The sequence below is a fragment of the Humulus lupulus genome, chromosome 3 (assembly GCF_963169125.1).
Source record: "Humulus lupulus chromosome 3, drHumLupu1.1, whole genome shotgun sequence".
In the NCBI taxonomy this organism is placed as follows: domain Eukaryota; kingdom Viridiplantae; phylum Streptophyta; class Magnoliopsida; order Rosales; family Cannabaceae; genus Humulus; species Humulus lupulus.
Window position 1 is genome coordinate 101279569 of NC_084795.1, and position 26311 is coordinate 101305879.

Here is a 26311-nt window from a genome sequence, read left to right on the forward strand (position 1 = left end):
TGAACACCTCTAAAAACTTTGCAAACTGCTTATCCAAATTATGCTTGCGAAGCCTTTATGGGTATGGAATTCTAACATGGTGCTCAATACTTACAGGTGGCACCTCATCTTCCTTCCTAAGGTCTTCAGTAACCTTTTCTTCATTAGACTTCTCTTTCTTTAGAAAATCCGCAGTAACCTCCTCTTGTACTGGACTAGTGACATATCGATCATCTATCTTCTTGCCCTTGTTTTCTACTGTAGGCCCTTCATACTTAGTCCCACTCCTCAAGGATATTTCATTACACTGCTCTTTAGGATTAACTTCTGCAGTGCTAGGCAAATTTCCTTGAGCTCTATTTGACATTAAAGTAGCCAATTGCCCTATTTGAGTCTCTAAACTCCTTATGGACGCCTTGGTTTCAGTCATGAATTGGTTGAGTACATTAGATTGAGGTTCAACTGGTTTCATTAGAATTTGTTGTGGTCTATTTTGTGGTTGATAATATCCAGGTGGAGGGTATTGTTGTGAATGTTGATGTGGATATGGTGGTCTATATTGGGCAGGTTGATATTGTGGCTGAGGTGGAGGATAAGGTTGTAAAGTATTTTGATTATTAGACCAGGAAAAATTAGGATGATTCTTCCAAGCTGGGGTATAGGTCATGGAAGTTGGATTATTGGGTTGTCTCGGGTAATTCCCTATAGCTTGTACTTCTTCCATGAGCATGTTATTCATATCTATAGCAGGGCATTGGTTGGGTGGATGGGTTGTTCCACACAATTCACATAGGTTTTGAACTTTCATAACTTGAGATGGGAGTGTAGTCTTTTGTAGTTGCTTTGTCAAAGCTGCTACTTGAGCTGTAAGTATTGATATGGCATCCAATTCTATCATTCCAACCACCTTCTTTGGTTGTCCCCTTCCAGTTGGCCATTGATAATTATTCATCGCCATCTCCTCTAATAGCTCATATGCTGCATTAGCACTCTTATTCATAAAGGCACCTCCCGTTGCGACATCTATAATTGTCCTCGTGGTTCCATTCAACCCATTATAAAAATTATGCACCAACATCCACTTTTCTATTCCATGGTGTGGACACTTCCTTAACAACTCCTTAAATCGCTCCAAAGAATCATACAGTGACTCTCCTTCCATTTGATAAAAATTATTAATCTCTCCCCTTAGTTTTGCAGCCTTTGCTAGAGGAAAGAACTTGGTAAGGAATTTCTGAGCTAACTCCTCCCATGTAGTGATAGAATTCGCCTGTAAAGATATCAGCCAACTCTTCGCCCTATCCCTCAGTGAAAATGGGAATAACCTCATTCTTATAGCATCATCACTCACCCCATTCATCTTGAACGTTGCACATAACTCCAGAAAATTAGCTATGTGTAAATTGGGGTCCTCCGTTGGCAAACCTCCAAACTAAACAGTTGTTTGGACCATTTGAAGGATGGCTGGCTTAATCTCAAAATTGTTTGCAGCAATGGTTGGAGGTCTAATGCATGAATGTACTCCTGTAACAGTAGGAAGTACATAATCTCTCAAAGTTCTTGGTCCTTGCTCCCTTCGAACCTCTGCAGCCCCTTGACCATTATTAGCACCATTTTCCAAATTTTCAGCCATGGTAAAATCCAATCTCCTCTTTGTTTTCCTGTTTTGTCTGCACGTTCTTTCAATTTCTAGATCTATTGGTATAATCTCCTTTTTTCTATTGCTTTGCATATACCAACAAGTTCTGAAACACAATAGAACCTTGATCCAAATAAATGTTAACAGAAATAAAATAAAATAACCAAATTAGATCAAATAACAATAACCGTGATATTGGAATATAAGTCCCCGGCAACGGCGCCAAAAACTTGATCTGAATTTTCTGTACGCAAGTATACGTAGTCGTGTCAAGTAGTAAATTCCGGAAAAAACGGATATCGTCCCACAGAGACTATCTCCCAAGTACCATTAATTGATTTTCAAATTCTATTTGGTTAATTAAAATTTAAGTGAACAATTAAAAATAAAAGAAATACTACACTACAAGAAAAAATGCTTTTAATAACACCGAAAATGTGTTATCAAAACATACGATAACACTTTCTGATGTGTTAAGACCGACTATGTTATCGTAGGTCAGGGTGCTTTACATAACACTTTATCAGTGTTATACAGATGTGTTATTGTACTGTCAACGATAACACAATTTCTGTGTTATTTTAATGTATAGATAAGTGTTTAATTATGTTATTTATAGTCGATTATATAACACTTTTTTTGTGTTATACTACACTTTAGTATAACATGTTTTTTGTGTTATACTACACTTAGTATAACACTTTTTTTGTGTTATACTACACTTTAGTATAACACATTTTTTGTGTTATACTACACTTTAGTATAACATATGTGTTATATTAGCTTAGAGAAACATAATCTTTTTTTACTTACACAAAACTAGGAAAACAAATATGAAAGTTGAAGCCAAATAAGGTAACATAAATAGATTTTTATTAATTACTCAAATGTAATTACAATATTTAGTCTACTAGTCTAGGCTTAAGAAATCATATTACAACATAATTTATGCCCAATTCTGATTCCTTTATCACTAAATACAAAACAAGAAATGTATACAAAAATTAGTGAAATACATTCTTCCATTCTAAAGGCCTCAACTACAAATGTTGTCAAGAATTGCTCCAAAGAAATCATCTCAATATACCTGCACATTGTAAAAAAAAGTCCTTTTATTATTAAGAACATAAGACTTAAGCTAGTTTCCACCTGTAAGCATATCAAGTTTAAATTAAATTTGTAATAACTCCAAAACTTGACGAAACAGCAGAGTATAGCAAGATGTACTACCATGCAAAACGACTGAAGCAACAAAACATGCAACTTAAAACAATAAGCTAAGAGATGAACGAAGAGAAAATTCCACTGCCAAACAGAGTACTCTATCAATACCTAAAACTTAATGAAAATGAAAGAATTTACTACAAGAAACTTAGAAAAGAACTCAAACAAAGCTAAGCTAACTTTTACAATGTTACCTCAACTCTAACTCTTATTTACAGTAGAATGGCTATCATAAATAAATTTCATAACAAAATTACCTTAAATTTCTCGTGGTATTTGAAATGCCTAATTATGAATCGATCAAGTTCCTTCCTTATAAGATCTAGTCCACCTACATCTTCCAATTTTACATTAGGAATGGCAGAAAACCCTTCTCTTCTAGTAGCAGGTTGGACATATTTTATAGCTTTCTGCAAAATACCACACAAAATTAAATTATTCATGCTAAAAAAAATCAGACACTAAATGGTAACCTGTTTTAATTGGCTATGATTGCTTTTAAATATATTAACAAAACATGAAGATGAAAGGTGTATAACTCTATGTGTGTTCATATAAATGAAAAAAAATGCAAGTATGAACTTTTAGATAGTGATAGAAAGGAAAACACACTGGCATCCACACAGATGTGGAACTCTCTCATCCAACAGCCATAGAAGGAGCTCAGTAATTAGACTATCAAGAGTGCTTTCCTTGATAGCATAAGCCAATCTCTTGTTTTGAAATGTCTAAAAATCAATTAGAATTTTACATCAACTAGTTAGGTTTATAGTAAGGTATATAAAAAAATGGAAAAACAGAGTACAGTGTTAGCATTAAGACATTCAACAACAACATAAACCAAACTTACCTGCATGAGGGTGTTGAGAACATATTTACAAGATCTAGATGATGCTCCTGTCAAGCTGAAATCAAAGGTCTTGGCAACCTATTTTATGGGAAAAAGTTCATAATCAAAGCCTAAATAATGCCAAAAAACAAAACAAAACCCAGAAACAAAAACTAAAGTACAGGGAAGGACAGAGTAAAGCGCTACCTTGTTTGCAAGGCATGAAACAAGTCTGTCTGCATCTTTAATAAGTTCATCCATTGCACTGCCTTCTGGATCATTAGTGGCTTGTGTCAGCTCATGACACACGACTTTCATTCCTTCAACAGACTGCAAAAAGGCACACAAATATTAAAACTTTTTTAAGTTTGGAAAAATAAAAATAACAAAGAAGAAGAGAAAAAGAGAAAAAGGAACAATAAACAATAAACAAAGTTGCTCTACCCTACAAACACAAACGAAAGCTTTCATAACAAATAAAATGTATAGCAATGAGGCCAGACATTTGAATTATTAAATCAGACCAAAATGTAAGAATTACTCTTTTTTAACCAGAATAATAGCTGCAATGAGAATATAAGGGGAATGGGAATATTAGCTGCAAGAATTACTCTTTTTTTAACCAGAATAATTGCTAATAGCTTTAGCAATTAGCCACAAGACCCGCTAACAATACTCTTTTTTTTTATACATACATATATTATATTTACTTATCACTTAGTTTTTCCACGTAATAACTGAAAATTCTCCCATTGGCTTTACGATAAATAAAAAATAAAAACCTAAAGCTTACCCTTACAAAATAGAAGGCTTATTAACTGTAAGAGACAAGTTAGAGTTTTCTCATAACTAATATTTCTTCTAATATAAAAGTACATATAAACCACAAGTACTTGCTCAGGAGAACCAAAAGAAATAATATCCAAAGCTTCATTCCAATCAGTGGGGCCATTGGTACCAGCAAGAACACGGGGCATAAGTTGTCTCTCCACATGTATGTCAGCATTCCCATAGTTTTTCCTGATACCAATATCATAGAATAAAAGAAAATTAGCAATGAAGCCAACAGATGTGATGGAAATGTCCGAGTAAAATTTGTATCGCTTGTTAAAAAATTAAAAACAAACAATTAAATGATCACTATGCAGAGCCTCTAATACCTTGGAAGTACTGGGCCAGAGACAGATCGTGTAACCTCTCCACTTTGCTCTGCTACATCCAATCTACAAAAAATCAAAATAAATAAAAGTTCAAAGTTAGTAGTCTAATAGGCTTGTATCAAAAGGACTCTCTAGATCCTGGTGACGAATTTTTTTAGCTATAAAAATAAAGTAAATGTCCTCAAACAAGTTCAAAAATATTGGACGCAATGCAATGCAATAATTTGAAAACCAAATAAGTGCAGCCCAACAGCAGGAATGAAGAAGCACCAACGTGACCTCTGTTTATGTCACAGCTAACTATAAAGAGACCTTTTAAACGCGTCAGCAATCATCGTGTTTTTTTATTTGATATGCACGAGTACCAAAAGAAACAAGATTGAGAAAGCTTTACAATGAGAAACAATTCAAAGAAAAGACAGTCGAGAAAGAAATAGAAAACTACACAAAAAATTGACAGAAAATAAAATATTATACTTTATTAAAATGTTGATAATCATCATTAGAAATAATAGTAACAAAGACACTACTAAAGATAAAAAAGACAAGCTAAAAAACATACCCAATTTCCCTCATAGAACGTCTCAAAGTAGCTCTGGCTTCGCCAAGCTTCCCTTCCTTCCATTTTTCCATCTCTCGAACCTAAAAGATGCAAAAGATAAGTCTACAGATTAGTGCTCGAAGTATCATACAAAAATAAAACTGTAAAACCCACATAGCTCTTACCATTTTCTGAAAGTCTTTTCAAGACTACAGTATGTATTCCATCTTTTAGATACCACAAATTGTCAACAGCAGCAACTAAATTACTTAAGATGTTCTTAGTCTGTTCAGCGCATCAAATCATCCTGGAAATCATATCAGATGACATGGATGAGACATCTATAAAATGCTCCACTTCTGATTGGATACGCAGCCAAAGACAGAACCCATCAGATGAGACAGAGGATGGTTACCAAAGTCACTGCTAACATACCTGAATTCGAAACTAGTAACAGCGAATGAAAACAGGCATAGGCAGTGGAAATAATATATCAGGAGTTAATTAATAACTATATGACACAAACAGAAAAACAGACTAATAACTTCATTTTTTGCAATGAATATCATATACAGAAGGTGAGCATTGATTAGAGTTCAATGCAGAGCAATTGTTTTCCCCCAACTATTTGTAATTGTCATCACCAAAAACTGGAGTGAACTCGTTAAAGTACAAGTTTCTACCATACTAATCTCAATTAAAGTACTCAATAAGAAAAAAATTGTACCTTTATTCCAGAGGAAAACTGATAGCAAACCTCAGAATCATCTTGTAGAGTGAAAGAAAATTCACAAAATAAGCAAACATAACAAGAATTCTAACTTCAAAAAATTCAACATATGTATGTGATTTCAACTCTAAAAACTGAAAAAGAAAGAAGAAATACCTAAAATGTGTGTTTATTTTCAGTAGATCTGAAAGAATTCCATTCCCCACTTGGCCCATCAGCTTGAATCCATTGGTACTTCCCATTTAAAGCAGTTTGACCAATAATTCTACATTGACACATATACAAACAACAAACATTAGCCCTCTATTTTCCTCTAATCAACTTTATTATTTTTTAGAGAAAAGAAACAAATATTTTCTCTAATGCATTTGACACATTTATAAAGAAAAAAACAAATGTTTAGGGGCATACCCTTCTCCAAGCACATGGACTTTTAATAGCATATTTTCAATGTGAAAAAAGATAGATATTACATGGGCATTGATAATGATAATTCATAGTCATACATTATTGAGTCCTTGATATGTGCCTCTACATTAATTTCACCTCATTTTGTAACTTTTTCCACATACCCTTTTCATATAAAGCTAAAGTCAATTTCCATTAAAGTTTTAATAATAGTATGTGCAGTATCTATCTATGTAAATAAATCTTGATTCAATCTAGGAAGCAAACACTTGAAAAAGGGATTACTTTGAGCCAAGATTAGTAGAGGTACAGTACTAATTTTACCACATTTATGGAATCTATACTATGCTAGGGAAAATTGTGTTTCGATGAATAATAATAATAATAATAATAATGAAAGTGATCCAAGAAAGAAAATGATTTCTCTTTTTTCATCACTAGACATTTTTATGCTTCATTTGCTTAAAGTTTAAAGATAATCTTGATAAATTTTTTTTTTATTGTCTAATGAATTATCCAGGGAAAAATTGTTTGTTCATTTTCTAGCTCACGGATCATGATACTACTTACTTAAAATTCAAAAAATTGAAACTAATCATTTTCTAGCTCATGGATCATCGTATGCCATTTGCTTAAATAACAGAAGAGTGAGTTTAGATTGGCTAGAAACTAAGTACAAGGCACAAGCAAGCATTGAAAATAGAGAATAATCAATCAAAAAAAGCAACAGATTATTGGGTAAATAAATCATCATCATTCATATAAAAATACCTCAGCCATCACAATAAAACAAATAATTACCCAATGAAAGCAAAAGACAGATTCAAGCCCATAATTCAAGCCTTATCATATTAAACCATTCACAACCCCTTAATGAAAGTTTATAGTCCCTAAACACAAATTAAAACTATATAAAACACCCCACAAATTTTAAAGAAATGAATATCAGTAAGGGAAAAAAAAAACCAACTCTTTATTAGCAGTTACTCCACAAAAGTGGTGTAGAAGATACTCCAGACTATTTCTCTCCAATTTCAGTACCCTTGAGGCTTGAGGCAAAGAAAAAAGAGAAAAACAATTCAATAATGAAATAATAGCAGATAAATGTTTAAATAATTAGTAGGTGGAGGCGTTTCAAAATTTAGAAGAGTAACAGCACAACTCACATATACTAAAAACAAACTCAATTTCAAATAACACTTGAAAGCATGCTCTTGTTGCTGAACAGCCATGGAGATAGACCAAACCTTTAGCAAATCCCGAGAAGACCAATGACTGTCGGAGTATATAGCTAAAATGCAGAAGACATTCCTCCCACCACCATCTATGAAAAAAAACAGTAGTCAAAATGAGCAAAATATGCAATCTTCGGATCAGACCCAAAAAATAAAATTTCTGAGATTTTCAAAAGTTCAGCATACCATGGCACGGGCAGCATATGCAAAATCCGAAGTGGAGACCATCAAAAACATAAGCCAGTGCATTCAGAGGTTGACTAGCACTGACAAATTGTAACAGTTTTAGAGAGCGTCATTATGAAGTCTATACATGGCCAGTTAGCCAAAGGCAAATGAAAAGCAATCAGACTTATGAACAACAAATATACACATACCAATACTCCAGTACCAACAATTGCTAGTACTTCATCATCCTTGGTGAACAGAGTAGCTAATGAACCAAAAGATAGACCCAAAATTGCAGACAAGGCAAGACCTGTGAGCAATCCTACCTGATAGACAGTTAAATTAAAATGTATAAAAACTCAATGGGTAGGACATTCAAAAATCTTTAGGTACAAGAAAACTCGATAAATAATTAACACAGAAAAAAAGACCTTACCTTCAGCACATAGTGAGCAATTTCCTTCACTGTCTTATAGTCACCTTTAGACATATAACTTGCAGTCAAAGCCTACAACTCATAAATCAACAGAGAAAAATTATGTGTAGACGCTGACTATGCAGAGAGAAATTTCAACAGATTTAAAACTAAAGTATCCCTCTATTATTGACCAGTATGAGCAAAAAAAAAACAATAATAATAAGCAGAACTTTGCCAAAACTAGTGGTCCAAAACAAGGGCAACTTTAGTAGGATCAAAACATTATAGCAAGCAATGTAAGTCAAAGAAAGAGATAATACATGTGCAGATGCACCCAGGGCATCAACCAGAAGCGAAACAGCCAACCATACTTGTATGCATATATGATGAGCAGCCATTGATGTCCCCAAAGTCATGGTTGTTAGAACAGCAAGAGTTCTTCCAAGAAGAAAACCACCTATAACATCCCAAAATATATGAAAGAATCAAATAAAAATATAATACCTTAGTTATAACAGGCAAAGAAAAAGGTCAACATGTCTAAAATAGAGAAACAGGTAATATTTTTGCTAAAGAAAAGTAAACTAAAAAACAGAACATAGTATATATCAACTGACTGGTTATGCTTCAGTCAAATTGTAAGACAAGAAAGCATCTTCATACAAAAGAGGGAAGTTCAATAACATAAGGATTATTTTTATTTTTTAATATTTTAAGAAAAAAATGAAAAACAAAACCAAATTTACCAGATTTTATGTATCCTCCAAATTGTAATGATCCCATCTTTGGAGGCAGTAGTATTGCTCTCTTATTTAGAAACCATAGCATTAAGAAGGTGACAACATATCTGAAATATAAACATTCGAGCAACATCTTATGTCAAGGGATTATCACAGCAAAAACTAAAGAAAATTTACAATGCTAGTCAAAGAACACGTACTGAGACACAACTGTGGAAATTGCTGCACCAGTTGCACCCATTTGGAAAGAATACATAAGTATGGGAAACAAAATCACAGCTACAAGATTCTCAATACCTGAATACACAGCACCACATGAATTAACAAGAAGAGTGGTTCGACTTTGAAGAAATGGAAAAGAACACAAGGACAACAAATTGAAGACAAAATATATGATTTTCAATAGTTCTCTCAAATTGAATGGTTTATGAAATCCAAAATACAAATTTCACTAAGTAAAATGAAGCAGCTACTTGATGAAATTTCTGTAATGATTTGCAGAAATTACAAGCAAGCAATTCAAATATACCTGAACAAAAATTAGCTTAGAGAGGTGAGACTTTCCTTCAGCTACTCATTGATACCCTAAAATTCAAATTCAAATAAAAAAAAACTTACATTAGAACCAAAGTCGGGTCTAATGAGGTAGAACAAAAGATATTAAATCAGACTAAAAACTGAAATGAAAATTGAATTGAATCAAAATAGGAGATGAAACTCGCTAGATTCAACGACCATGCGGTAGGAGAAATCGAAACTGTTCGTTCCAGTAGGCCTTCCATATGTGGATTTTCTTTGCTGCATCTTTTCTTCTTCTTTTTCTCGGCTATGGACAAAGGGCTTTAGCTTAAAAAACTTGCAAAATTTTGGACAGATCCCTAAATTATTATTATTATTAAGAAATTTTAAATTACTTCACTATGATCATATAACACAGTTCAAGGAAACGAGGGATAGCGATGAATCACAAACAAAATGTCGTAAGGAAAATGAAAAGAACCTTTCATCTTCTCCTCAACGGCGTAAGCTTGGTGGTGGCCCGCGAATGGAAGTCGCACTGGGTCGAAGGCACGCAGAGGTGGGCTCGCACCTGGGGTCACTTGGTTCGGGGGTTGGGTTCACGGGTGCCTGAGATTTGGAGCTTGGCTCGGAGTGTGAGGATGGTGGTTAGGTGGTCGGAGCTAAGGATGATGGTGGTTACGGGAGTGCGGCTAGGGCGAAGGGAAGAGAGAGACGAGAAGGAGAAGGGGAAAAAAGGTATGAGAATTGGCTCTCTCTCGGGTCTCATAAATTTTCAGGTCACAAATGAAAAAAAAAATTTAAGTGGCGCGGGATGGTGTATTATTACTGCCCTTTTTTTCATAAAGTGGCCCATTATAGTACTCTAGCATAGCACTTTTTTATTAGTATTATATTCATGTGTTATGGAAATGGGTATTTGGTGTAGTGCTATAAACTACAAACCAGAATTAAAGAATTAAAAAGCAAAACAATGAATCACTACTTAAAAATCCTAGGAATTAATTTCATCAACTGTTCATTCTATTAATTTTAATAATCAATTCTAAATCTATTCTTTCTATTCTAATAGCAGGTTAATATAATTGATTCCTATTCTTTTTCAAGATATAAGATCTCAATCTATATGCAGGTTTTCTACATTTCTGTGATAAACTTGAACATATAAAAGGCATTAAACATATAAACCTAATTACTACACAAGTCATACAAGTACTTTCGTCCAATATGCACCCTATGTCTATACAATGATAGCATATTCAATTCTCATCTTTCGAATTTTGAATCAAAACCATTAAATCAAGCAAATAGTGATCAAGTATTTACTAGCATTAAACACACATCATATAGATTAGAATAGAAAAGAAGTATCAATAGAAAATCATAATAAAATTAAATAAAAATCCCAGTGACGACATTAATTCCTAGATAAAAGAAATTAGTTCATAAATACCATGATGAAAATAAACTGTAAATAATTGTTCATAAAATCAACCTACAGAATTCAGATGAAAAAAAGAGAAAATAATTACAGCAGCCTCTTTTTATCTAGGGTTTTTAAACTGAGACTCTCATCTCCAAAATCGCAGAATAATGTTCCTTAAATAGCCCTCCAATGTTCCCAAGTGAATAGACCAGATTGTCCTTCAAAAAGTGGTTTAAAATCTGAAAAATGAGTAACCAGCGTTGTAGCGCTGCTTCTGGAGTGCTGTAGTGCTATTAACAGTGCCAAAATGCCTTAGAATTGGGTGCACTAGCACTGTAGCGCTACTTCCATAATAGAATGGAAACTCATTTCGAACAACCTGCAGCATCAGCTCATTTTATTTTGATCATAACTCCTTTGATATAAATCTGAATTGAATGATTCAAAAAACTATGGAAAGCTAAGAGAAATATATACAACTTTTATTTCAAGAAGTGTTTCTAGAAAGTGAATAAATCATGGCCAAAATTAGGCTTGAAGTCTCAGACTTGTGTTATAGAGCATAAACGACGTGTGTTGAGCATCTTCAATGTAGTATTTTCCACACATAATGTCTTGAAACTCTACAATCAACACAAAATCCACCTTATTTATCATATTTAACATGTTTCTTCTCATTTCACTCCATATTATGTACTTGACCATTAAAACCTGAAACAAGAAGAAAACAAGCATAAATCAGTGCTAAACAATCCTAAATAACTAAAAACATAGCATACAACAATCTCTAAAACAAACCTAAAATGAACCTAACAGAATAGAAGACAGGCACATCTAAAGAGCCTGCTAGATCAGAAGGTCCTGGACCGCAGAACCCGGAGACTGAGCCCAGGGTCTTTCTCGAGGAGATGACTCCAGAGGTTGAACAACTCCAGGAAGCCATGGGGGCCTTCCAAGAGGAGATGGCGCAATTCAACGCTCGGCAGGAGTCATTTGCTGAAGAAATGGCTAGACAGATAGCTGCGTTTGAGCAGCAAAGATGCGAGATGGACGCCAAGAGCAAAGAGATCAGGTGACGGCACGAGGAGGCTGATAGGCGACACCGCGAGGCTGCACTTGCTCTGGAGACGGCTACATAGTTGGCCTGGGCCAATGCCCAAACTGCAGCACGAGGAGCAGCTACCCAGGGAGCAAGGAATACAGATGCTGGTCGAAAAACTACTAACAGAGCTAATTCTCGGGGGCTGGACAGAAGCAGGAGTAACCCTTCTGATCGGGAAAATGATGGGGTCCGATCTGGCACTGCCTCGACTCAAAGGGGGAACTCTAGAACCCCCTCCAGGAGCCACCGATTAGAAACTTCTAGATTAAGGAGTCACCAATCGAGCAGTAAAAAGACTCCACCCAGGCAGGATTAAACCAGGACTCCTCGAGGTAAAGACATGGTCATGATGAGGCTGATAGTCATCACATCGACTGATCGAAAGAAAAAGATTGCAACGACCAACAAGGAGGATAGGACTGCCCGGCACAAACAGGAAGGCCACCACTACACCCCGACCAGCCTTCTGAAAAAACTCGGAGCACAGTTTTTGATTGCCTAGGAGGATGCAAAAGGGACGTTATCAAAGACAAAAGCAGGACCGTCTTGGTCGAAGAGCAAAATCTAAACCACCCTGCTAGCCAAGTAAAAATACTTGACAACAGTGCACCAGATGAAAATGCTCGACCAGGTGGTCATGACCTTGGCACCTCGTCAATTGCACCAGGCGTCCAGGCCTAGCTTGATGCTCTAACAGGCGCAGTTCAAGGTTTGTCGAAACGACCTTCTGCAATCGATCCGGTAGACCACATGAGTGGCAGCCCGTTTTGTGCCCGAATCAGGGCAGCCCAGCCGCCAGCAAAGTATAAAGCACCGGTACTGCCAGTATATACAGAAAAGGAAAACCCCATAAGGCATGTTGGGAAGTTTGAAGACCAAATGGAGTTGCTCGAGGTGAGTGGTGACTATCGTTGTAGAGTTTTCCCCACTACGTTGTCTGATACTGCCTAAGAGTGGTATTGTAAATTCAAGCCAAACTCCATTACCTCTTGGGAGAGTTTCAGGAAAGAATTTTGTAGACAGTTCAACGCTGCTCGGACTCCTCCAGTTTATGCCAACCACTTGGAAGATATCAAACAAGGAAAGGATGAATCTCTAAAGAATTATATACAGAGATTCATGAGAGAGGCTAACCGAGCAACTGCTATCGGAGACGAGGGGAAGATGGTTGCAATATCCTCTGGGATAACATATCGGAGCCCCTTGTTGGATAGTATACATCGCAATCCAATCTCAACACTCCAACAATTTCTTGACCTAGCGGACAATACATGAAATTAGATGATGTGATTGAGAAAGAGGAGAAAGGTATAAACAATCCGGGCAGATCAACTGATCCTCCTAAGAACGGAGGAAATGGTCAAAATGGCGTAAAGAAACGTGGGAATAACGGGTCTGACCGCCATGATGAAAAGAAGGCTAAGTCGAGTCCGAACGATAAGCCGACCAAGTATGAGCCCCGATTCACAAACTACACAACTCTTTCAGCTAGCCGGGCAGAAATCTATCTCGCCAGTCATCAGGAAGTTCCCTACAAGAAACCTCCATCGATGAGGAAAGAGATATCTAAGAGGGACATGAACAAATTTTGTCGATTCCATGGAGATTATGGCCACGACACAAATGAATGCAATCACCTCAAAGATGAGATAGAATTTTTTCTCCGGTCGGGCAAATTGAAAAAGTATCAAGCAGAAGCAATCCAAGGAGAAAGAGGCAGCAGCAATCCTGGGTTCAAACAACAGAGATCTCCACCCTTACAACCCGGGCCTGTGGACTTTACCTTAGACACTATATGTGGAGGTCCACACTTGGTTGAGGACAATAACAAAGCAAGGGAGAGATATGCCCAGACACTTCGGCATGAGCGGGAGTGCTAGGATCGGATTTGGTGGACGGAGCCTGACAAAAAACCACTGGAATGGCAAGCATCTGAGGATATAGTATCGTTAAAATACCGCTTTCAGAGTGGTAGCTTAATTTCAATTTGTTTAACTTGTTATTTGAGTTTCGTTTATGAGTTGGTTATTTGCTAACCAGTCAATTATTTATTTTTGAACAATTTTTGTTGTTTAAGACTCGTTATTAAACACATTTTGTCCATTTTAAATTACGAGTAATAAAAGAGACTACGCGCAGCGTGGTCGATTATTGCTACAAATATGCATGTGTGTTAATTATCTGAACAGTGTTCAACTACTCGAATATTTTCTATATGTTCTATGTATTTTATGAGTAATTAACTGCTCGAATAGATTCGGTCAAGTAGCAAGTGACCAAGGATTCAACCCTCGATCACTTGGGGGGGGCACATAGGGTATACTGGTATATAATTTAACACAAGAAATAAGAGCACTAGTTAAGATATTTGTGTTTAGGCTGACTTGTAAATTTTCGAAGTCAAAAAAGGCCATTGAGCTAACTTGTTTAACAAAGCTTAAGTAACTTGGAATTTTTCACAATTTCAAGTTAAAAGCAAATATTCGTGTGAAAATAAACATTATGCTCATAAAATTTTAGAGCAATAAGAGTGTGAGAAAGCATGCTTAGTAGGGACTTATGAAATGTCTAGAATTTCTATGTTAGAAAACTAGGTACTCATGCAAAAATATAAGCATACATAAGAGTAACTTTACTATTCACAAAAAACTTATAATTTTTTAAGTCTAAATAGACTTAGAATGTTTCAAGTTAGCAAAAAGAAAAGTAAAGTATACATGCCAACAGCTCGGTCGTACAAGCAAAGTATAATAAGAAGATAGTTGAGATAAGTGTCTACTAGTCAGATAAGAGACTCTCTGGTCAGCTAAAGTATGATCACTAGTCTGGTAAACTATTAACGGGTTGATCAACACCATCCTCGGAATTGGTGATGTCCTCTGGTCGGAATGATAAAGTAGGAGAAATAGGCATAACACCAACAAGATTGGCAGCCTCCTCAGCGACCTTTTCCTGGCATTTGGCAAGTTCTTCTGCCCTGGCCTCCTCTGAGAGAAAGTCAAGGTTGAGGGGCTTGTTCAACTTCCATACCTGGTAGAAGCAGTTGAAACAAATCTCCTCATAATGAGCAAGATCGGCTTCTTTTTCTCGCTTCAGCTCCTCATGCTCGCAAGTCATTTTCTCCAGCTGATCAGTCAACATTTTGTTGGTTTGGATTTGTTTCTTGTTCTCATCGGCCAACTCTCTTAGAGATCCATCCCGCTCGGCAATGGTCTTCTTCGCCTGCTCGAGCTTGGATCGAAGATCCCCTTCAAATGTAATTAAAGTTTTAATCTTGGCTTGGGCTTCCAACAATTGATCATTTAAGACTTTGATCAATTCCTTATAGTCTACTGCCCGGTGATGAGCATGACTGATCATGATAAGTGACTGAAATGGATAACAGAGAGTTACTTAAAGTAAAAACAATTAATAACAAAATGGGATGTCTTGATGATAAAATACTACTTACACTCATCAGTTAGGCAAGACCCCTTTGCAAGACAACTTCAACACTGAGCCAAGGCAAAGTCTCAAAAGTTTGAGTTGTTGAAGCATGGTGTAGAGTATGGTTGAGCAATTCCTTCGCCATATCACCAGCAATGCGAAGGGGCTCACTTAAGCCAGCCGATCTGGTAGGTGTTAAACTAGTAGAAGGAGGAATCGATGAAGGAGTCAGCTGCGGGATGGTGATAGGCTGGTCAGGTAATCTTCCCTGACTGGTCGGTGTTGTCTTAGCAACTTTGCTTGGAGGGTTTGAGCTACTACCCTCCCCAGGTTTCCTCTTTTGGGCAGCAAAAGTGTTAAATTGTCTGAACATATCTGGATCTGCAAAAAAGAGTGAAGCACAAGACTTGTTAGTAAAAATGGAAGACAATATGTAAATAAATGAAAATTTTACTATTACCACATAACACTACAGATTTCATACAATCAGTCTTGAAGGAAGGTATTTATACCAAAACACAGAACTATGGTTACTGATTAGTAGAAAAACCTGAGTTTAGAATTTGATCAAGAAAGTCGTCCTCTTCTTCAGATGACGAGCTGACATCTCTATCGAGCTCAAGCGTCTTTCCTTTCCTAGGCTTTGTAGGAATGGCACGTCTATGATGGTCCTCGGGAAGGGGTTCCCTAATAATAAGGTCACCTAGTCGGTGTAAGTAGGGAGATGGTTCAGGAGAGAACTGATCAGTCACTACTTCAGTGTCAGCGTTTGACTAGTCAGTTGTGTGCGCTTCTTCAGTAGTGCTATCTTCTATGATGTTTTGATTGCTTGGTAACAGCCCCACCAGCTGAAGATTGTCCACGGTCACCAACCCTTTGACATTTTTCTCTTCGGTAGACATACTAGCAAGTTCCTCTGCACGGGAATGCATTTCCCTAGTTGGTAGGGGTTGATGGAAAAGGCCTGCATGTGTGAAAGCCAAATTGTTGGCCTTAATGTCTGAAGTAAGAAAATACTCTGTGTAGTATTTTTCGGGATTCGATTTATGCGCGATACCATGGAGGTATTTAATCCATTTATGCCTATGGAAGAGGTGGAAAAAACCTGTATTCTTATGGCTTGGGTTAGTCCTAAGGTCGAAAAGGTAATGTACTTCATGAGGAGTCGGTGGCTCCCAACCTTGAAGGTAATAAAGAATATATAAAGCAGATAATGCCTGAATCCCATTAGGAGCTATCTGGAAAGGAGAGACATTGAAATAATCTACTACTGACCGGAAAAAAGGGTGCAGTGGAATGGTAGCTCCTGCAAAAACATGGTATCTGGACCAGGTGCAATAGGATCCACCAGGCTTGTTAGCTCTCTAATGAGGTCGCAGGCATATCACGTTTTCTCCTTCAAGGCCTAAAGCCTGAATGTATTTATTGAACATGCTGGAGTTAAGTTTAGAAGTTTTGACAATGAACCAAGAAGGCGGTTCGTCTTCGTCTTTTCTTAGTTTTAGAACAGGTGCTTGCTGAATCTCAGTTGTAAATTTCTGGATAGTCTTTCTCCAGGGTTCACTAGCTTTTTGGACCTGTTGCAGCGATCTTGAAGAAGCTTCAGTTTGAGCTTCACCACATTCCACTACCTTCTGTGTCGCTCTACGAGCCACTTAAGGATCTTGGTCTTGAGGAAGTCGATTGGATTTTTTCACCCTCATTGGCGAATGCTGAAGCTGTTGATTGAGAAACTATTCTTCGTGGAGGAAGTATAAAGACGACCGAGGAGGGATTTTCTTAAGGCTACGAAGGCGGTCTTCATGAGTACGACTGCTAGGAGATTTGGATGAAGAGTCGCTACTTTGAGGAGTGTTGCTTGACTTGGGAATTGAAGAGTCAGAGTTTGTATGGTTGTCAACTCCCCTGTAGTCGAAGCGATTCATCTACAAAAAAAAAAGTATGGGGAGGTGAGTGAACCAAACAAACATAAAAATATTTATTTACTACTCGGAAATATTTTACTGTGTAGTAAAAATAATTTTTACTCCCCAGAATAAACATGTATGAAGGAAAGAGTCATAATCAAAAAATTTCTTTTGGTGCCTAAAATACATGAGTTATTTTTAGAAGTAGCCCGAAGGCTTGGGAGCATTGATGGCCGAGCGGATGGCACAGCGTGTCCGAGCAGATGGCGTGGTGGCCGAGCAGAAGCCGTGGTGCCCGAGTGGTCCACGTGATGTTCGAACGGATCGCGCGGCGTATCTGAGCGGATGGTGTGGTGACCGATCATCTGGGGCATGTCCTCTGAGTGGTCTGCATGGTGTCGAGCGGATGGTGGGGCATGTCCTCCGAGTGATTTGCATGCTGACTGATCGGTTGGGTGATGGTACAAGCAGATGCCATGCTACCCCGAGCGGTCCGTGTGGTGCCGAGCGGATGCTGGGGCGTGTTCGAGTAGACTGCGTGATGCCCGAGCGAATGGGAATATGCGTCCAAGCGGATAGAGGAACATCCGATCCAATGATGCAACTACCCAAGAGGATGCGTGTAGTAGCTGATCGGTTGGTGCAGGTGTCCGAGCGGATGGAGGAGCAATCACTCGGGTGACGTGCGTGTCCGAGCAGCCATGGGGATGTCCGAGTAGTTGTTCCCTTGTGTTCGAGCAGGAGGAGGCATGCTCGAACAGTTTAGGGGCATGTCTGAGTGTTCAAACAGTTGAGAATAGCCGATCGACCATACACAAGCATCCCTAATTATCTATTTCCGAGGAGCTAGATTTTACTACTAATCATGTAAGAATTTAAAGGCCAAAAAGGGTAATAGGGTCCGAAAAGACCATAAATCTCAAAGGCTTGAAGCACAAACATGTTCTTCCATTTATAGGACATTACAACAAGATCAAAATGTGGGATTTGAAAAGTTCATGAGGTTCTAGGGGTTTCATATGCTCATCAAATACCCATAAACCCAAATATGCAATTTGGAGTGAAAAATCATTTTTTTTTCTTCAAATTTTCATGAAATTGGAGAGAAAATTGATTTACCCATAGCCTAAACTACATCAAAACAGCCACAAATTGCATCAATCATCAAAGATTCATACACAAATCCAAGAGTGTATTCTAAAAGGGGTTTCGGCACATACAAGGGTTTAACAAGCTTTTATGTGAATTTTAGAGTTTAAAAAAGCTTACAAATTGAGATGAGGAAGAAGAACTTACCCAAATATCTTGAAGAGGTGTTGATTTCTTGAAGAATCCTTGGATTTTCTTGAAGAAGATTGGAGCCTTTCTTGGACTTCTTGGAAGATTTCGGCCAAGAGGAGAGGAAGCCTTGAAGGTTTCGGCCAAGAGAGAAATGGGTAGTTTGTGAGCCCTCTTTTTTGCTTATGAATTTGGAGCACTTATGGGTCTATTTAAAGGAAGAGAGTGGAAATTTTCACTTACTCTTAGACTCTTGAAATTATTTTTGCTATTCCTTTCCCCACGATTGGGAGCAGTTAACTACAATGATTGTGGTTTGGTAAGATGTCGTGGTTTGTTTGCAAAGGATGGAGAATGTGTAAAGTCAGTTTTCTCTTTTTATGTCGTCAGCAATTGAGAAAAAGTTTATTATGTGAGAATATCATATAATAAACTTGGGGGGAAAATGTTATCCCCAAAATTTGAATACGATGACGTGGCAATAAAAGTGACAAGTGGCAATAAATGGTTGGGTAAAAGGTTTGAGATTAATCTTGTGATACTACTGGGCATGAAAATCATTTATCTGGTTTGAAAGTGATCTGACCAGCCTGGTAAAATTTATGTCCGATCGATAAAGATTTTTGACTGACTAGTCATCCGTTTTGATTGACCGGTCAGTCGTTTTGGCTAACCAGTCATCTTGGAATCAAGTGTTTCTGGTCAGTTAAAAGTTTTGCCTAGCCGGAAGGGTGCTTTGGCCGACTAGTCTCACTTCAAGGAGTGAAGTTGGCCGACCAGATAGATCATCATTATGCAGCGGAACTTTAGTAACAACTTCAGCTAGAATTAGTCATACCCACAGCGGGAATCTCTCAGATTATCCCAAAGAAATCGCATATTGTTGTATTTTAAATTTGATTATTAATTAAATATTGGTTAGAGAAACTAAATGATCCCGATTATGAGGGGTTTCGATTTGTACGATCTTGATCCTATAAATAAAGAGCTCATGGCATCATTGAAGGGATTTCAAATTCTGATTTTTCTGAGAGAGCATTTGTATTCTGAGAGAAATCTTGTATTTTCTTGCATTTACACTTAAGAAACTCAGTTGACATAGGTTCATCTGATCTTGAGTGCAGATCTATATATCAAACTCTAAGTGGATTAGGATATTACCAACATATTGGAGCTAAACCACTATAAAATTATCAGTGTCGTATTTTCTCTTGAAAGTTTATTGTAGTTTTGACGTCTATTCGTCGTTGGCCAAAATCATGGTCAACAAAAGGTATATCTCGTTAAATATTTATAATATTCCGTTAAAGTTAACAAAACAAATAATTAAAACAAAAAAATTTCGTTATCAACACAATTTTTATCTCTTTATATAAAAAGTGTGTAGATAACGGAAATTCTTGGTTTTAACAGTTTTTTTGTTAACTTTAACGAAATATTCTAATTTCTTAACGGAATATACCTTTAAAACTAATTAAAATAAATATTTATTAATTATATTAATATAAATTCAAATATTATAATAATATATAATAAAGGACTAGATATTTAATAATTATATTAATATAAATTCAAATGTTATAAAATAATATTATGATAAAAATATTTAATCCTAATTTTTTACTAATTATATTAATATGAATTCAAATATTATAAAATATTATTATTTTCATAATATTTAACAAAAAGAGATATTTAATACTTATATTAATAAAAATTTAAATATTATAAAATACCATTATAACAATAATATATAATACATAATCTTAATTTTTATTAAAAAAATTATCATTATTATACTATATATTGTTGACCCTTAATTTGGTCAACGTCACGGAGTCAAGTAAAATGATAAAAATGAGATGAAATCAAGACAAAAAGATAAACAACACCAAAAATTTATAGTGGTTCGGTCCCAGAAAAATGGTAATAATATATGTCCACTTAGTGTTCTTATTGATGAAGAATCCCAAACACTGTGATCAATGAACTAGGGCCCACGAGTTTCACAAGATTTAGGATGAATACAATTTTGGAAGATAAAAACACTATAATTCTCTCTCAGAATTCTATTGTTCAAAAGTTCCCTCTCTTGAGCTATTTGAGTCTTATTTATAGGCTCAAGGAGTTCTACATAGGCAGATGGGCCTTAATTACATTTAATACAGACATATCTAAGTAATAATGTGTAACGCCCTGGATAGCCAAGACCGCTACACTGTGTACTTTTAAAGGTGCAAGACTTGCTAATCAAGTCATTAATTTGAAAACGTGTCATTAAACATGTAAGAACTAGGGTTAAAAAGGTTTTGGTGTTAAAAGACTCATTTTATATAATTAAACTGTTGTAAACACGGGATCCCAAAAGGAATAGAGTTGAAAGTTGATTTACAGACTTCCAAAAGTACATAAACAAAGGTAAGCCATACTAAGGCAAAATAGACAATCTCTGGGTCTCGCGTCCCTACCTAAACCTCAACCGTGGCGGCTGAGCAACTGGTCATGTACATTCCGCCTGTTGAGCTCTCCAATCAAGGCTGATCCAACTTGCCCTTGCCTTTACCTGCACCACGTAGCACCCGTGAGCCAAGGCCCAGCAAGAAAACATGTGCAACACAAACAGTAGAAACAGATAACAAACTCACTACGCATGAACTCTCATCAAATAATCCACAATAGTCAATCAGCATATATTCAGAGTCAAGGATGCAATCAAACTCTTATAACATTTATATCACATAATAATCAGGGTCGACAACTTAGGCCGCACCCTCTGTTTAACCCACTGACTCCGGCCCGCTTAAACCGAGCTCAGTGCATATTAAGTTGTCCTCGGCTACCAGTGGTTGAGCCGCGCCCTGTGCGCTAGTGTAACCCTTGGCACCCTTAGGCTGTTGGTTCACTAAATATCTTGCATGGCATAATACCCTCTTTTCAAGCATTCACAATAGGGAACCCTTAGTCCCGTCACATATATTCAACCAGGTGCAGTTTTCTTACCTTTAGTCTTTACGATTATTGTTTATGAGCAACACTCCTCAAGCACGATCCTTTCCCGAGCCTAAGCTTTTATCACCTAGTCACAACCAATGTATAGGATTCCATTAATACTCAAATATAGGTTTCCAGTTACAAAACTAACTTCCGGGAATTCGATTTCCACCAAGCACGGTGGTGAAATCAACCCCGAGCATACTAGACCACATTCCCATGCCTAAAATCCCCAAAAGTTCAAGTGCACAACTAAGGGCTACGACCCTTGAAGCTTAGCCATGGCCCTAGCCTCAAAACAGAACCAAGGACCACCCTGGGCAAAGACACGCGCTGTGACCCTTGCAATGGGCGCCGCGGCGCTCACCCCTGGCCGAGCCTCATTGGCTCATCTTCATACTAGGGCTGCAGTGCTCTAGAACAGAGTTGCGGCCCTTCCCTTCGAACCCATAATTCCCACCATTTCTATGCTTGAAACCTTAGCCAAAACCACCCTTAAGCTCCCTACTTCAACACCCAACAATCCCAACACTTTTAGTATGATTTAAACAACATAATTCCACAGAAAACCCAGCCTAACACACACTAGAATTCTCTTTTCAATTTATGAAACTAAAGAGCTATAAACACTCAAACCAGTCATTCAAACCCAAATTAAAACTTCTAAATCATGAATTGAGACTTACCTCTTCTGCTGGACTACTTCACCAAGCCAAAACCAAGCTAACTCCCAAGCTTTCCTCCTTAATTCTGTCTTTAAACATCAAAACCATATTTTCCTCAAAACCCAACCAAAACCTAGAATTTCTAACCACAGAAAAGGAAATTAAATGCTTACCTTAGCCCTAATTTAGTTCTTGATTAATTCTTGAGCTAAGCCTCCAAATCCCCACCACAATTCTCAGAAATTCCCAGCTTGATTCACTAAATTCTCAGTGGTTTTCTCTTTGTGTTTCCTTGAATGAGAGAGTAGAGAGAAGGGCTGAGAAAGAGTCGATCTAATATTTCTGTCTACTGTTTTCTATTCCTTTAGTCTAACCTTATCCCGTTAAGTAAATACCGAGGCTCAGGGTGCTGAAAACGTCCCCGAGGGAAAAACGGTAAAATTCCCCAATATTCCCGCCTAGACTTCCTAACCTCAAATATATCTCCATATATTTATTTTCATAACCCGATAGTCTAAATAACTACCCAATACCTGAAATACCCTTGACTTATCCAAAGTCAGCTGTTAAGCCCTGTTGTGACTTTTCCCTGCTAACTAGCCCTAGGATCGCCTCGAGTCGTGCTCTGCAGACCTACCCACATAATAATGTGGTTCTCACAATTACCATATACACATATCACATTAAAGCCAATATAATCACACAAGCATTATTAACCATATAATTATGTATTAAATCAATAAAGTCATGCAAACCACATTTAACCCAGAAATGCCCTCCCGGTACACTAATCAAGGCCCTTAAGCCTCATTAGCAAATTTGGGGTCGTTACATAATGGGCATAACAATTATTACATAAATGTGAAATTACATATCTGTAGAAAATATCTGAAATATTGCGACCAGATTGGTCGCTCATGAAATATGTTGTCTGCTGAGTGAACTCTATTCTGGTCGATGGACGAATAGATTGTACTCGCTTAAACGGTCAGGTGTATCCCATGTGCTTGTTAATTCCACCATGTCATCAGGTGAATCTTTTTTGGGTAAACATTTGCCCCCAAGTTTATTTTACTGTGACCAACATATAATAAACTTTATCGACCAACTCATCGTCTAACCTGTCACGTCTATCAGTGCCTTTTTCAAAAAAAGTAAATAACAATGATCGTTGCAGTTTCCCAAAGACGTTTTGACGGCTAACACGATTTCCCACACATCAAAAATTTACCCCCATTATTACCTCTATTACTGTGCCACGATCAATATAAATAAATCACTTGCCTCATTTTTTTACTTTTTACCAAGCCTTCCTCTCTCAAGAATTCTGAAGAAAAACCCTCAAGAGAAGCCCAGAAAATTTTGGTATTCCAAGGCGCGTCCGACCAACCTTGAGCATCAACACTCGTGACCTCTCTGAAATCTGCCATTCAAGTAAGTTTCTTGATCTCCTTGTCTCTGTTATACCTTGTAAAACAAATTTCACGAAGTTTCTGGTATTCAGATATGAGTTTTTGAATGTTCTTGAGAAAAAATTTCGAGGTGATCAAGTTCGTAGTCGGAAACATGATAGGATAGGATTTTCAAGTGGAAAAAACATTAAGTGAGGCTTAGAAATCGATGTGGGAAGCAAGAATACTGTTTTAGGGCCCAAATTTTAAGTAAAAATTCGATTTTTATGCTTTCGGGTAAATCTGGGTTTTTCCCACCTGTTTTCGGAGTCGAAAAGTTTTTCTAAAAAAAAAAACTTTTCACTTCCACTTTTTGATCTGTTTTTCCAAACTGCTCGCATACTTTTAGTGTCTACGTTAGGATGCTGCTGGTCGTATAAAATCTTAACTTTTATACACGAGCAACGTTATCCCAACGTTTCCACTTCTTCTATCTGTTGGCCATAGATTCTCATCTTCCTTTTTCTGTTCTCAGATATTCATGCACGATCCTTGGGGAGGTGAGAGGTCAATCGATGATGATCTTCTCGCATTGTTGTTCGAGGATCAAGAACAACCGTCACTGCTATTTTTGAAAGTACCATTTTCACAACAACACCCAGCGACCAACCCTCCGACCAATCAACCAAACATGGGTCGTGTGAAATATACTGCTCGCAGAAAGAAGAAAACAACTATCACTCCTTCTAACCAACCTTCCCCTCGCACTGAGGACCCTTCTACTAACCCTCAGCCCATAAATACTGCACCACCAGAAATCCAACCAAAAGCTTGACCTCGCGATGGCCTTAGGCCAGATGTTGAATGGTATGTTGCGCCTCCTAGCATCATATCGACTAGGATGGTGAACAATCATCTCAAGAAGTACGGTCTTCCTGGAATAACCCTAGTCAAACCTTCACCCGACTAGAGGGCAAATGTGCCCGGAGCCGCCTTCTGTGCCTGGTCGAGGTACCACATCGAGGCAGGGGCAATCTTGCCTCTGCATGAATTTTTTCAAGGGGTGGCCAATTACTTCGAGGTCGCCCCTTTTCAAATTGCCCCCAATGGATATAGAGTACTATTAGCACTCTATATCCTTTACAATCATAAAAAATGGAATGTGCCTACACCATATGAGATCAACTACTTGTTCGATCTCAAATCCAACCCCAACCATAACAACATGGGGTTCTTCCATTTCTACCACCAAGAGTCTGCTCATACCTTTCTGAGTGACATCACCTACAAATCCAACGTAGGGAAGTACTTCCAGGAGTATTTCCTTACGATGGACCTAGTCGCTGATAACCTGGCCTTCATTCGAGGAGGTAAATTTCTTAATTACTGGTCGTTTATTTTCTGCTAGTTTGTTTTTCTTCTCCATCCTTAGAACCTTGATGTTATGTCTAGGTCCATGGCATCAACCAAATCCCACTCTAGAGATGGAGATATGGGCTGCAGCCCTGGCCAGGTTGACGAATATCGAGAAGAGCATCAAAGAGCTGGTCACAGAAAGTAATCTGAGGCTGGTGGGCCTCTTCGCCCCTCACCAGGAAGTGAGGGAGTCCACCGCAGGAAGTGCGACTGGAGAGGGCATCCCCGAGGAGCAACAGGATGTGTCACAACCCCTGAGACGGCAGGCAACAGGAATGACCATCCGGGAACCCTCTAACAACCCTCAGGCTACTGCTACCCCTGCCCAACATGGGAAGGGCAAGGAAAAACTCCCGAAGTACACCGACGAGAACAGTACTGACTTCTCACTTTTAGATAACTTGCCTATCCCCTGTCATTTATTTGATAGGGACGATAACTTTAAATTTGCGATCAGTAATTTAGATTCAGACTTCTTCGAGGCAGAGAGTGAGTGTACCAGCAGCAGTAGTTCTATAAATAATGTATCGACCAGTAATAATAGCTCTGGTATATCACTTAGAATTTCCCTTCTCTTTATTCCCTTACGCTTTTAAATAGCTTAAATTATATTATCTGATCTCTTATTTTCATCCTGCAGTCATGCCTTCCGGAGAAGCCTTCGATTTGTATGCGAACGATGATGCTCCCCCGAGCAGAAAAAGAGCGAGCAGAAGGCATCTGGGGAGGGCAGCAGCGATCCTGCCAAGAAGAAGGCTCGAGCAGAGGATCCTCCAGCACCTCCTACTGCACCCACTCCTTCTAAGAATACGACGCCTCCACCCCCTCCTGGCACTAGCCTTCCCTCCGAGCAGGCAAGGCAAGCTTCAACAAAAGACCTACTGAGTGCCGCCAATGCCACTCAGGAGAGGATACAAAGGCTTTCACGGCATCATCGTAGCCAGGAGGCCTTCTCACACCTCCCTCCACTATCGTACAGCCAAGTCATCAGCCGCGGGCTGTCCAAAATTCTCAGCGTAAGTTTTCCTTCTTTCTTTAATTGAATAACAGTTTCTTTCATTGCCTTTAACTGATTTACTGTTCTTTTTTTTATTCACAGGGTATCCTCACACTGGGGCA

The 26311-nt window shown here is 37.8% G+C and overlaps 3 long non-coding RNA genes and 1 other non-coding gene across 4 annotated transcripts; 1 reads left to right on the forward strand and 3 right to left on the reverse strand.

Annotated features, from left to right (window-relative positions):
* Nucleotides 1-1067: 1067 nt before the first annotated feature.
* Nucleotides 1068-1174, forward strand: LOC133828222 (small nucleolar RNA R71). Its single transcript, XR_009890854.1, has one exon. It is a non-coding gene; the product is annotated as a small nucleolar RNA R71 (small nucleolar RNA).
* Nucleotides 1175-3452: 2278 nt separating this feature from the next.
* LOC133821280 (uncharacterized) lies at nucleotides 3453-4005 on the reverse strand. The gene is made up of 3 exons (XR_009887434.1): nucleotides 3879-4005; nucleotides 3693-3770; nucleotides 3453-3570 (listed from the first exon to the last, which is right to left on the reverse strand). It is a non-coding gene; the product is annotated as an uncharacterized LOC133821280 (long non-coding RNA).
* A 566-nt stretch (nucleotides 4006-4571) lies between these two features.
* Nucleotides 4572-5448, reverse strand: LOC133821281 (uncharacterized). The gene is made up of 3 exons (XR_009887435.1): nucleotides 5394-5448; nucleotides 4832-4894; nucleotides 4572-4691 (listed from the first exon to the last, which is right to left on the reverse strand). It is a non-coding gene; the product is annotated as an uncharacterized LOC133821281 (long non-coding RNA).
* Nucleotides 5449-8715: 3267 nt separating this feature from the next.
* LOC133821282 (uncharacterized) lies at nucleotides 8716-9353 on the reverse strand. The gene is made up of 3 exons (XR_009887436.1): nucleotides 9272-9353; nucleotides 9078-9178; nucleotides 8716-8788 (listed from the first exon to the last, which is right to left on the reverse strand). It is a non-coding gene; the product is annotated as an uncharacterized LOC133821282 (long non-coding RNA).
* Between the last annotated feature and the right edge of the window lie 16958 nt (nucleotides 9354-26311).